The sequence below is a fragment of the Myotis davidii genome, unplaced genomic scaffold (assembly GCF_000327345.1).
Source record: "Myotis davidii unplaced genomic scaffold, ASM32734v1 scaffold896, whole genome shotgun sequence".
NCBI classification, from domain to species: Eukaryota; Metazoa; Chordata; class Mammalia; order Chiroptera; family Vespertilionidae; genus Myotis; species Myotis davidii.
The window spans coordinates 449,946-460,581 of NW_006287365.1; the positions used below are offsets into that span (position 1 = coordinate 449,946).

The window sequence follows — 10,636 nt, forward strand, 5'->3', positions numbered from 1 at the left end:
ATGTTTACCATTTAACCCAGCAATGCTTCAAAGCCTTTAAGTTAATTAAGAAAACTATTATAGGAGCAGGCTTGGATTTGAACTGCTACATTCTTCCTTAGAGATAATCTCTAAGGTTACTACTATGGCTTCTGTTTCTGGCCCTCGGGGCCAGCCCTTCCCTAGGCCACTTGTTCTACAATTGTGAACATAATGTTAGTTTTGTGTTTTTGCCTTTCTTATTTTATGTATAATGATAGTCTGAGCTTCCTTTAACAGCTTTTCTGTACTTCTGCAGGTGGACTGAGACCAAGGAGGGCATCAGAGAAGAGAGTAGGGAGAGAGAGATTTTTATTTACTTATTTTTTTGCTTGCTGCAAGCTGCTTTGCTGACAAGGGTCTGGTTCGTTTTTGACTCCTTCTACTGTCCTGCTTTATTTTCTTTAACCCGTTAGGATCTGGATTTTAGGGTCCCTTGAACAAGCAGCAAGCCTTAAACAAAGGCTCCCCTTTTCCAGACAGCCATAGCTGACCCCCAAATCACCCCCCGTCTCTTTCTTCCCACCAAGAAAGACGCTTGCCTCTGCTTCTATCTAGGGACAGTGGTGGGGCAGGGACCAGGGACCCCATTCAGGCCAGAGAAATGTACCCTGCAATTAGACCCTGGCTTCTCTGAAAAAAACCCTGTCTACCTCTCGCCTCCTTAGGCAACCTGGTGGTCCCCCGCTCCCGGGAGGTCACCATATTGGTGCCGAATTTAGTGCGGACACCTGATCGGCATAGTGCACTACAGCCCAGAACTTCTGGGCTCAAGCGATCCTCCAGCCTCAGCCACCCGAGTAGGCCACTGCTCCCGGCCTTCGTCTCCAGGCGGCAGGACTTGGCTTCTTCTTTATTTCCTTAGTTTTTATTTTTCCCCTCCCCTCTTCTCCTGGTAGGAAGAGATAAGAGCCAGAAATTAACAGGCTAGCAATAAATTAGCCCCTTTTTAAAACTTCTCTTTGACATTTTTATGACTTTACACTTTTTTGCAACTAGTTAACTTTAGAGCTTACTTTTTTCTCGCTTTTCCTTTCAAGTAGTAAACTTGCCTGGGTTGTAATCTTTACAAATTTTATACCTTGAAATTAACCTGAGAATTTTAAAATCTAGCCCAACACAAGGAAGAGCAAATTAAAGTCTCTACTTTACAGATAGAAACCTCCCAGCTAAGAGTTATTTGGCGAGCTAATACTTAAAAAATAAAGATAAGGACGATTAATGTCCTCCTGCAATCTCCCTTACAGTCCAGTCCTACTGGGCTTCCCCCTCAAAGCAGGGCTGGCTTGCCCCAAATAAAATAAACAAAGAGACAAAGACATCAACAAATACTCTTATGTTTATAGCCAGACATCTCTCACAGTTAACAAAAGCACACAAAAGCACAGGAAAATACAAAGCTGGCCAGTTAGACTTATATTTACACTAGAGGCCCAATGCACAAAAATTTGTGCATGGGGTGGGGGGTCCCTCTGCCCGGCCTGTGCTGTTTTGCAGTCTGGGACCCCTCGGGGGAGACCACCTGCTGGCTTAGGCCTGCTCTCTGGGGGATTGGGCCTAATCTGGCAGTCAGACATCCCTCTGGCAGTCTGGCAGCCCTCGGGGGATGTCCACTTGCCAGCGGGGAGCAGGCCTAAGCTGCAGTCGCACATCCTTAGCGCTGCTGAGGAGGCGGGAGAGGTTCCCACCACCATCACTGTGCTGAGCCACTTCAGGGTGGGGGGTCCTGCTGGGGTGCCTGGCCAGTCTGGGTGGGGGGCTGAAGGCTGTTTTCAGGCTGGCCAAGCCCCCCAGAGGGGACCCTCACCCCATGAGGGTGTGGCCATCCGCAGTGAGGGGCTGATGGCTGTTTTCAGGCTGGCCACAGCCCCCAGCCACCCAAGCTCCCAGTGGAGGCTGGCTGGGAGCAGGTATCTGGGATTTATTTGGCTTCTATAATTGAAACTTTGTTGCTATGAGTGGAGGCCACAGCCAGCTCAGGGCAGGAGGGAAGCTTGGCTTCCTCCATCACCCAGGCAACCAAGCCTCCTGCTTGCTCCAGCTCTGTGGCTGTCGGCCACCATCTTGGTTGGGTTAATTTGCGTATAGTCACTCTGATTGGCTGGTGGGCATGGCTTGGGGTGTAGTGAAGGTATGGTAAATTAACATCTCTGTATTTTATTAGTGTAGATACCAGTCAATCCGAGCCACCTCCCCTGCCCCAAAGTCAGGCTTGAACTCGGACTGCACTTCAGCAGACATATGCTCGGAAGTTAAACAGTTAATTGGATTTCTGCCCAATTCCCCTAACAAAAATAGACTTGGAGGCCTAACAGAAACAGACGTGGGCCCCCCCCGAACCCACACCCCAAGAACAGGATTCTCGACCAATGTCTCTGTGAGAACCTAGCGGAGAAGTTACGACTGCATCCAGTCCTTCTTCTCAGTAGCAAAATGACTGGTCACGTAAGCAAACAGGAAGATGAACTAGAATTTACTTAATCAGATTTACTCACCTCTGGAGGTTTATTGTTGTTGTTGTTGTTTGGGCTCCGAAAGAATGCAGGGGCATGTCAGGCATCCTCCATTTGGCTGCCAGAACCACTGAGTGTCTCCAGGGCCCTGGAAGCTTTTCAGGGGGTGCATCCCCTGGGGACCTTCTCAGGGACTGGCAGCCAGGCCGGGGGAGGCCGTCGGCCCTCGGCATCTGAGACAGAGTGCTGGTAAGCACTATTCCAGACAAGCCCCCAAATGTTATATTGTAAATCAGAAGACGTCTTAATCAATAAGCCAAATTAATTTGGAGTCTTTTTATTTCACTAGTGCTAGCAGGCCCAGAGGAAATATTGCTTCTCAAATTCTGGGGCCCCAAATAGAGGACATCTTTCCTATTTATATCTTTTTCAGTTCTTTGTCTTCCAACTTTGAAATGAGACTTCCAGACCTTCTGAGAAAAAGGTCCTGTATGCTGGGACAGGGCCGTAAGACCATATCTCAAGGCCTGGCCTAGCGTCAACACTGACAATTCTGTCTGGGGCATAGTTATGGCCTCTCTGGAATGAGAGTAGTCTTATTTTCTCTATTGTTTAAGCATGCAAACATTTACAGAAGCCAAAATAGCAGGGTTAAAGTTTTAAACAGCAGCTTTTACCCAAGATGGAGGTTACTATGCTTCAAGACAAACTTTTTCCTGACTTCCTTGCTTCATTTCAGTTCTGACATAAATGAGTCCACCTCGGCAATCTCTGTTCACATACTGTTGAATGCTAGGTGATGAGTGATAGATACTCTCATGTGATCTTAATTGTGTGTGTGTGTGATGTTTGGGACACTAAAATGTGCCCTCTTGCCCTGGCTGGTTTGGCTCAGTGGACAGAAAGTCAGCCTGTGGAATGAAGTGTCCTGGGTTTGATTCCAGCCAAGGACACATGCCTGGGTTGTGGGCTTGATCCCCAATAGGAGGCATGTAGGAGGCAGCCGATCAATGATTCTCTCTCATCATTGAGGTTTCTCTCTCTGTCTTTCCCCCTCCCTTCCTCTCTGAAATCAATAAAAATATATATTAAAAAAATAAAAAATAAAATGTGCCCTCTTGCCTAAGTTTTGCCCAAGAAAATTATGTGATAAATTAAAGAAGCTAAATAGCCCAGCCAGTGTGACTCAGTTGGTTGAGCTTTGGTTCACACACCAGGAGGTCACTGGTCAATTCTAGTCAGGGTGCATGCCTGGGTTGTGGGCTTGATCCCCAGGGCAAGCAGGAAGCAGCTGATCTCATTGATGTTTCTATCTCTCTCTCCCTCTTCCTTCCTCTCTTTGAAATCAATAAAAACATATCTAGAAAAAAAAAAGCTAAATAGACATAACCAAATATGGACCTAGACTGCCTTTGAGTTAAAAAAAGAAAACAGGTTCAAAAGACATTTGCCCAACAATTGAGGATGTTTGAATAAAAATAGATATTCAAGTCTTGTGGTGTGGCTCAATGTTTGAGCACCAACCTATGAACCAGGAGATCAATGTTTGATTCAGATCAGGCTAAATGCCCAGGGTTTTGGGCTCAATCACCACTAGGGATCACTGATGTTTCTCTCCCTTTCAGAAATCAATAAAAATATATGAAAAAAGAATAGTTATTCAATATTATGCAAATGTTAACTTTTTGTTATTTTAATTTGATGATTATAATTTTGCCTTCTCTTGCCATTTTATTTTTTGCAATGCTTATTTTTAAAAATGTTTTTTATTGATTTCAGAGAAAGGATGGGAGAGGGAGAGAGGGATGGAAACATCAGTGTGAAAGAGAGTCAGAAACATCAATGATGAGAGCGAATCATCAATCAGCTGCCTCCTTCACAACTCCAATGGGGATTGAGTCCGAAACCCAGGCATGTGTCATTACTGGGAATCCTCCTGGTTCATGGGTTGATGCTAAATCATGGAGCCACACTGGCTGGGCTGCAATGCCTATTGAAAATGGTTTCTGTTACCAAGGGCAGAACACTAATTGTCAAGTGTTGACCTTAAAAATAAAACAGCTAGTTATTTTGTTATATTTAAATTCAGCGAGACACCACAGCCAGAGGGTCGAATTTTGGAGCTTTTTATTTTAAAGCTGACTCGCCGGGACCATGAAGGGCTTTTTGCCATTCCAAACCTTGTGGTCCTGAAATGAAATTAGGGGTATGCTTATAAAGGCAAAAAGGAAAAAAACAACAACTCTAGGATTGGTGCCATGAGACCCTATCTCAAGGCCAGGCCTGGAGCCAGCCCTGACAACTCCATCTGAGAGTATTTTAGTTTATGGCCTTTTCAACATGGTTAAGCAAACAGGTCCTGCAAAATAGACAATTTAAGAGGGAACAGTGATCAGACTATAAACTGATAAGAACGTACACCAGATTCCTGTCACAGGCTCAGATTTCCAGGCCAGGCTCAAATTTCCAGCCCCCTCATCCGCTTTTATTTTCCCATTATTCAAGCAAGCATATTTACAGAAGCTAGAAATAGCATAGTTACTTATCTGGGTTAGCTATATCCTGGATTTAATGGACCATTAAATGGACCATTTGTGCCTGAAAGGCAGTTCTAACAAAATTTATGGGAATAAAATGGAATGCCTATGGTTCAGATAGAGGGCAAGAGGACGGAACAGAGTCAGTTCTTTCAAGGTCCATTCTTCAATTTTACTGTAAAAATAGGTTTGGGAATAGCAGAGAATTTAAACAGGGGACAAGCGAACTATTGCAAAAACCAAAGGCGAGTCCAGCAAGCAAAAGAGAGGAATGCTACTCTACAGAGAAAAAGGAGGAAGTGGGGAGGGGTTGTTTTGAAAGAAAGTCCATTGGAAGAAAGCGAGAGTTAAGGGTGGTGATGGTTTCTCATCGGCTGAGATGCTGGGCAAGGGAGGAAATCTTCCTTTCTCTTGCTGGAGCAGTAAAACAGTATATACTGTTGCAGTAGACCAAAGAAATACCAAGCACACTTCCTAGAGAAAGGGAGGGACCCCATTTATTAACACTAGTGGACTCCGGGAATAATTTCCAAATCAGAGTGAAGAAACACACAGAGGGATTCACTTTTTATAACCTTCTGGGGTCTTTTTTCTTGCAGATATGGTTCCGCCCCCTTTCATGGGCTGACAGGAAGGCCCCCAGGTGTTGAAGTCCCCAGGCCATATCTGATGATCTGTCCTGGGGCCAGCAATAATGACCTCCCTGCCACCCCCAGGGCAGTGCACTGTTCACAGTTTTTAAGGCCTGACACGCCTTGCAAGACCAGCTTCCTCCTTACTCTCCCCCTGTCCCCCTTGTCCCACAAGCTTCTTTTAGCTTTGTGGAGCAATGACCATGGGATGTTATGGTGAACAGGGGCTACCACCGCTCTTAGCTACTTCCTGCTGGAAAGGGATGATGACCAAGGGGTTAGCATCCTGCTTCTTCCTCTCAGAGGGGTTTGTAGGGAGTTCTTCTGGTTTCCGTGACAGGTCACTATCCAATACAATCCCTTGATTGTCATTGGTTAGTTTAAAGAAGTCCTGGGTGTGGCTAGCAGAGGCTTGGGCTTCCAGGAAGAAGCCTTGCCGAGCACATGGCCAAGGTAAGATGGAGGGCGTAGCCCTTACCCTGGGGCAAGATGGAGGGCGTAGTCCTCGCCCTTTCAGTGTTACCTTCCCCTTAATTAAAACAAAAATCCCCTCCTTGAGGGTACGTTTTTTATTGATTTTAGAGAGGCAGAGGGAAAGGGAGGGAGGGGGAGAGTGAAAGGAAGAGAGCGAGGTAGAAAGAGAGAAACAGAGATGTGTGAGAGAAACATTGATTGGTCGCCTCCCTCACATGCCCCGCACAAGATTCAAACCCCCAACCTGGGTATGTCCCTGACTAGGAATCAAACCTGCCAGTGCACAGGATGATGTTCCCACCAACTGAGCTGCAGCAGCCAGGGCTTGAGCAGAGGTATGATGGGAGTGATCAGTCACCATTTCTCAGGTGAGCACGTGTGAAACCATACAGCCCCTGATGGTATGGAACAGTGACCGATGCCCTCTAGGCCTCAGGATTGGGGTTGGGGTGAGAACTGTCCCTCACACATTGTTTAGTAATAGAAAAGAAAAGCCTTGAGAATTTAAAGGTTTGTGCTTTTAGAATTTGTAAAATGACTCCAGTACGGATAAGAATGGTCTTCATTGCCTTCCCTGCACCCCAAAATACAGCACACATCCATTTGTTCATTAGGGTTGTCAACCAAAGGTTGCTGCTGCCAGTTTAACTCCAACAGGAGTTCCCAATTTGGGATGCAGTGGAGAGAGGGGAGTCTTGATTCAGTGTAAACAGCTCAATTGTGATACAGCTCAATGGTGAAACAGCTTAGCTGTGAGATGGCTCATTTCAAAGTGGCCCAGGCGAAGCCGGTGAGGTGGCTTGGCTCTGGTGTTACAGCTCCAGCTGGGGAGACAGTCTTTATGAAAATCCAAAGTGCACTCTGTTGAGGTAAAGTTGGCTTATTTAGAGAAGAGTGCCAGCCTGTGGTCTGTGATTGGTCCATTTCTATGCAAATGAAGACTCACAGTTTGATTGTTCCAAACAGCACTATCCTGGTTGTTTGGAATGGAGCTACTCTGATTGGTCAGGGAAGATGCAAATGAATTATACCTGTGCAGCTCCTATTGATTGGGATGCACAGGTATCATTGGTGCATTTATACACCTAGGAGCTGCTTTTTCTTTTTTTTTAAATAAATATTTTAAATTGATTTTTGGAGAGCTAGGAAGGGAAAGGGAGAGAAAGAGAAACATCCATGTGGGAGAGCAATACTGATGGGCTGCCTCCTGCACACCTCCTATGGGGATTGAACCTGAAACCTTGGCATGTGCCCTGACCAGGAATTGAACCAGCTACTTTTCAGTGCATGGGACAATGCCCAACCACACTGGCCAGGGCTGGGACCTTCTTTATAGGGGTTAATTCAGGTGTCAGGAACACAGTGCAGGAGGCAGGCAGCTCAGTGCAGCTTTACCCAGAAGCGCAGAGGGGATGAGAGGCTCCTGTTTAGCAACAACTATTAAAATCTTTATAAATTTGAGTCTAATGAGCCATTAGGAGTCTTTCTTAGTAGGTATTTTCTTTCTCAGGGTCGACAGGTGTAAATTTTCCTACTGCTGAGCCCTGAATACCCACATAGCAATCCAGCATTCTTTGCTCTCCAGGAGCTCAGAGCCAGCTAGCAAAAACCACCCTGGCCAGTGTGGCTCAGTGATTGAGCATCGACCTATGAACCAGGAAGTCATGGTTCGATTCCTAGTCAGGGCACATGCCTGCCTGGGTTCCAGGCTCGATCCCCAGTAGTGGGCATCCAGGAGGCAGCTGATCCATGTTTCTTTCTCATCAATGTTTCTATCTCTCTCTCCCTTCTCCCTCTCCCTTCCTCTCTCTCTAAAAATCAATGGAAAAAAACCCCATTAAAAAAAGATATAATTAAGATAGGTTAAAAATACAAGTTAGAAGGAAAAAGACATATGGTGATGATGAAATCACTCTCCTCTGACCAGAACATTATGTCAAAGTTCACATGATATTAAAAATGAAAAACTAACAAATGTACCCTTAATGTTTTATCTTTCTTTTATCTTTCCTTTCCTGCCACTTCCTCCTTAACATTTATGTATTATACTTCTGTATTCTGCCCCAGTGAATTATACCAAATTTCCATAGTTGTGCCTCTGTTTTAGGAGCTTGAGCAGATATTGATTTTGCTTTAATAATAACATCTTTTGTGTTTCACCATTAGGTAGGACGTTGGTTGTTGATTTGGAAAAGATATTTCTAAGCCAGTTAAAGGACTATTTTGTTTCTGTTTTGAAGATTTTTATTAATAATGGGGAGTTATTTAAAATGTATCAATATAGTATTTTATTTTATTATTATTATTTTTTAATCCTTACCCAAGGATATGTTTTCATTGATTTTAGAGAGGGAGAAAGATAGATAGACAGAGAGATAGAGATAGAGAGATAAATAGAGAGAGAGAGAGGGAGAGAAAGAGAAAGATTAATTGGTTGCCTCCCATATTCGCCCAGACCAGGAATCGAACCCCCAACTTTTAGGTGTATGGGATCATGCTCCAACCAACTGGCCACCCAGCCAGGACAGTATAGCATTTTAACAACCATTGAGATGACATTAACATTTTAAAAAAATCTTTATTGATTTCAGAGAGGAAGGGAGAAGGGGACAGAGAGAGGTAGAAACATCAGTGATGAGAGAGAATCATTGATTGGCTGCCTCCCGCACTGCCCACACTGAGGATTAAACCTGCAACTTCAGCATGTGCCTCGCCCATGAATCGAATCATGACCTCCGGGTTTATAGGTGGATGATCAACCACTGAGCCATGCCAGCCAGGTGACATATGCATTTCTTAACTTAGCAATATTTATTGTCTTCTATGTGCCAGGTGCTGATAATCCCATGTTTGATATTTTTTTTTGGGGGGGTGTTAATCTTCACCAGAGAAAAATTTTCCATTTGTTTTTAGAGAGAACAGAAGGGAGAGAGACAGATAGAAACATCTATGTGAAAGAGGCACATTGATTGGTTGCTTCCTGCATGAGCCCTGACTGATCAGGGCAGGGAAGCCTGAAACTGAGGTACATGCCCTTGACAGGAATCGAACCTGGGACCCTTCAATCTGCAGGCCAATGTTCTGTCCACTGAGCCAAACTGGCTAGGGCCCACATCTGATTTTCATCTCCCCTTTTATTAGCTGGCAAATCCTGGGCAATATGATTACCTTTTTCTGAGTTTTTGCTATCTTATGTGTAAAACTTATGTGGCCCGGTGCGTGGATTTGTGCATATTGAAAGGAAATTAATTAGAAGAAAGATTCCTGAAGTAATTACATTATTGCAAAAAAATTACATGTCAAAATAGTATATATAATATCTATTTATACAAAAACCCTGGGTGTAACTCGTCACGACCATGGCTGGACCAACCAGAAGGAAGTCAGTCCTGCAGGGTTTGTCTTGGCAATGGCTGTGCCCTCCCTGAGCTGTTTCCTGGAGCTGTTTCCCCGCAAGGGCAAGGTTTGAGGCAGGAACTGACCCTTGGAACGTACTGAGTCCTGGGTCCTCTTTGCAACAGCTGCCCCCTCCCCAAGCTGTTTCCAGTAAGGGCGAGGTTTGAAGCAGGAAACGGCCCTCAGAGTGTGGAGGCATATCATTATAAAGCTTTAATACATTATATTAGCGGTTGTGGTGGTACTGTTTTACCCACAGTGTCTATAGGACTTGCTGCAAATTTACTTCTCGGTGGAAGCACCTTTCATTCCCAATATAAACTACCCATTCCATTACACGAAGCTTCAAGACTCAATATAAACTTCTAGACTCAATATAAACAGCGAAGTTGCTAAGACTATTAAAAAGGCCCAACTTCTCATTATTGATGAATGCACCATGGCATCCAGTCATGCTATAAATGCCATAGACAGATTACTATGAGTGAATTTCTCAAATTACTATGAGAAATTACTATGAGAAATTATGAATTTGAATGTTGTATTTGGTGAGAAAGTTCTTCTTGGAGGGGATTTTCGACAATGTCTCAGTATTGTACCGCATGCTATGCGATCAGCCATAGTACAAACGAGTTTAAAGTACTGTAATGTGTGGGGATGTTTCAGAAAGTTGTCTCTTACAACAAATATGAGATCAGAGGATGCTGCTTATAGTGGATGGTTAGTAAAACTTGGAGATGGCAAACTTGATAGCAGTTTTCATTTAGGAATGGATATTATTGAAATCCCCTGTGAAATGATTTGTAATAAATCCATTATTGAAGCTACCTTTGGAAATATTATATCTATAGATAATATTAAAAATATATCTAAACATGCAATTCTTTGTCCAAAAAATAAGCACATTCAAAAATTAAATGAAGAAATTTTGAATATACTCGATGGAGATTTTCACACATATCTCAGTGATGATTCCATTGATTCAACAGTTGATGCTGAAAAGGAAAATTTCCCCATCGAATTTCTTAATAGTATTACTCCTTAGGGAATGCCATGTCATAAATTAAAATGGAAAGTGGGTGTAATCATCATGCTATTGAGAAATCTTAATATTTTCTGGGCACTT

At 43.9% G+C, this 10,636-nt stretch overlaps 1 long non-coding RNA gene across 1 annotated transcript; it reads left to right on the forward strand.

Moving 5' to 3' along the window:
* The first annotated feature begins 738 nt into the window (after positions 1 to 738).
* LOC107182358 lies at positions 739 to 10,511 on the forward strand. Its single transcript, XR_001513081.1, has 4 exons — positions 739 to 818; positions 9,494 to 9,500; positions 10,128 to 10,132; positions 10,500 to 10,511. It is a non-coding gene; the product is annotated as an uncharacterized LOC107182358 (long non-coding RNA).
* The last annotated feature ends 125 nt before the right edge of the window (positions 10,512 to 10,636 follow it).